This window comes from Vulpes lagopus, chromosome 1 (assembly GCF_018345385.1).
Source record: "Vulpes lagopus strain Blue_001 chromosome 1, ASM1834538v1, whole genome shotgun sequence".
Classification (NCBI taxonomy): domain Eukaryota; kingdom Metazoa; phylum Chordata; class Mammalia; order Carnivora; family Canidae; genus Vulpes; species Vulpes lagopus.
Window position 1 is genome coordinate 92247033 of NC_054824.1, and position 3212 is coordinate 92250244.

Genomic DNA, 3212 nt, shown 5'->3' on the forward strand with positions numbered 1-3212 from the left:
TTCACTTTCTAATGTATGGTTTCATCTGCCTTGCATAGTTTATCTGCCTGTGTAATCTTCTACTTTTTATTGTGTGAAAAGCCATCAAAATATTTGGCCTGTAGATAGCCTCTCCACTCCAAATCTTACAGTGGTTTTGGATCCATCCTCTATTAAATGTCCTTATCATCATCAGTTAAGTGAAATTTTGAAAGTGCATTTTCCAATACATGTTTTTAGTCTGCCATTTTAACCTGGCATTTAGAAATCTTTCTTTTTTTTCTTTTTATTGATTTAATAAAGTTTTATTGTTTCTAGTAACAATTTAAAAGTCAATGTAGGAAGTATTTTATATTTTGGGATTTTGTCTTTCTAAAACCAAAAAGGTTTTCTTTTATGTAGAAGTTGACTAAAAAAAAAAAAAAGAAGAAGAAGAAGTTGACTGGTTTTATTTTTTTATTTCCCCTTTGATCATTAGAAGAGGGCAGGCAACCCAAAAGCTGTACACTGCATATGGGAAACATTTTCCCCAGTGGTTATGAGCTCTTTTTTTTTTCTTTTTGTAAGATTTATTTATTTGAGATAGAGTGAGAGAGCTCACAAGTGCAAGAAGGGGCAGTAGGAGGAGCAAGAGAATCTCAAGCAGTCTCTCCACTGAGTGAGGAGCCTGATGGGGGGAGGTCAAGCCCTCATAATCCTGAGATAATGACTTGAACCAAAATGAAGAGTCAGATACTTCACTGACTGAGCCACCCAGATGCCCCGGTTGTTAGCTCTTCTAAAGAAAGTAATGTTGTCTCCCTGTTGGTTGCCTTTTCAGCTACTCTTTCCTAAGTTCTGCCCCTTTCACTGCCGTCCCATTTACTTAGCTAGATGGCTTGCCCTAAGCAGCGATGCTTAGACCACATAAACCTTTCTTTGACCATTGTTGCTTATCTAGGAGTTCTTTTCTCTTTGACACCAGCGGGAGGATAGGGGTATGAGTGACCCTTTTTCTGGGTATTTGGTGTTGGTGGCCATATTTTTCTAGTATATCTACAAAAGTGACAACTAGTTGGCAAGGTGGTATGGCTGGGAAAATGAGAGTTTGCAAGTGTGAGAAAGAAAATAAAACAAACTGGCAAAAAGAAGGAGAGGTTAAAGGAATCCTGTTTAATTCCAGAGGGCTGCCAGGTTCTCTGCCCTTGTATATAGCATCCTTGTAGCCTGGCTTTCTCATGTTGGCTGGAGTAGGTTTCTCTAACTTGAGGCAATTAATGAAACAATCAGTAGTCCGAACTAATATACCATCCTTCTAGTGAACTATAAAGAATATTGGGTGATCAGTTGTTTTTAACTAATGCTATTCTAGATTTCTTTCATAAGATTTGGTACTTCTAGTTCTGAAACCAAATGGTAAATGGTTCCACAATATTTTTTTTTAAGATTTTATTTATTTATTTGAGAGAGAGATAGAGAGAGCATGAGGGAGATGAAGGGCAGAGGGAGAAGCAGACTCCCTGCTGAGCAGGAAGCCTGATGTGGGGCTCAGGATCACGACCTGAGCTGAAGGCAGATGCCTAACTGACTGAGCCACCCAGGCACCCCTGGTTCCACAATATTAACACAATTTTAAACTGTCCACAATAGTTTAAAAATGGTTACTCTAAGATAATCTTTTTTTTTTTAAGATTTTATTAATTTATTCATGAGAGACACAGAGAGAGGCAGAGACATAGGCAGAGGGAGAAGCAGGCCCCATCCAGGGAGCCTGATGTGGGACTCAATCCCAGGACCCCAGGATCATGAACTGAGCCAAAGGCAGATGCTCAACAATGAGCCACCCAGGAGCCCCTCTAAGATAATCTTCTATGATCCTTCTGATCCTTTAAGTTGGTACTCCCACAAAAGAGAAACACCTCAATGCCTGAGGCCTTGAGGCAGAAGTGTTTGACAGATTTTGGCGAATGAACTTTGAGCACAGCTTGACAAAGTCTTGCTGTTTTGACTGGGAAAGTTAGCGGACAGTAGAATCAGAAGTGCCAGGAATTGAAGGTAAATTGGAGACAGTTCTAACTCTGAAACTGAATGCAATATCGGGAGGAATTGGTAGTGGGAGAATCCATGGAATGGACTCCATAAAGTCTGTATTATATTGCTACTCATTTAGGATCAAACTCTACCTTCTGGTTCCTGAAGTAGGGGAAACTGCTAAAAGTGTCATTGTGACTAACCATTTTCTGAAGGCTGAGTAAGATTTAGGGCTTATTATGAATTAAAGAAACAACATAACATATAGTTTGAACATCACAAAGCAACATGATGAAAGTTCTACTGAATGTTTTTGAAGACTAAAATATTTCAAGGGGGATCACATTTGGTTACTGAGAATATAGGCACACAAAATTTCAATTCCTGAAGGAATTACCATGTGTTTGAGTTCTCAACAAGGCACACTCCCTTGTGAAATGTTTAAATGTACATATAAATATTAGGAAACAACTTAAAAAGCTCCTTTTTTGTCCTTCTTTTCTGCAAGTTCTCCCTTCTCTATTTCCTCGGCCATATTTCAGATCACTATGTTTTTTCCTTTTAGATTATTTACAGTAAAAATGACAGGAAGCATTTGTTGCTCTCTCAACAACGTTGTCATGTAATTGACTATTATTATTCCCACTTTACAGTCAAAGAAACAGGCCAGAGAAGTCACCCAACTAGTGAGTGTTAGAAACCTTTGGTTTCTGAGCCTATTGTTATAACCATGACATACTGTGCAATACACAATCTCCAAGTTATGTTTGAGGCAATTACCTGTCCTCAGCTGTCCTTATTGGTAAATTCTTCCAACCCACATGCTAGACTGAAGGAGTATGTATCAAGTTTGTCTCAGGTATCCTCCTTCCTCTGCACACAAGGGCTTCAGCCCAGGAATGTATATCTCCCAACTCCTATCCTGATAATTTGGAATTAAAACAACAGAAGATGGACCAGTTAGCCAAAGGGAGCTGCGGTGAAAGATCTTAGGAAGTTGAAGTAGGGTTGCTGCATTACTTTGCCAAAACCATGTGCAAAATGCATATGGAAGGGCAGAAATGGAGGGTAAATAGAGGAATCCACTGCACCATAAATAATCTCTTGGCTTAAATATTTTTTTCATCTTTAATAAATATTGTAGCAATTTACCCTTTTTGCAACTGTCTGAGAATGCCTGTTGACCATACCTTCATGGATTATAGGTTATCTTTTTTGTTGTT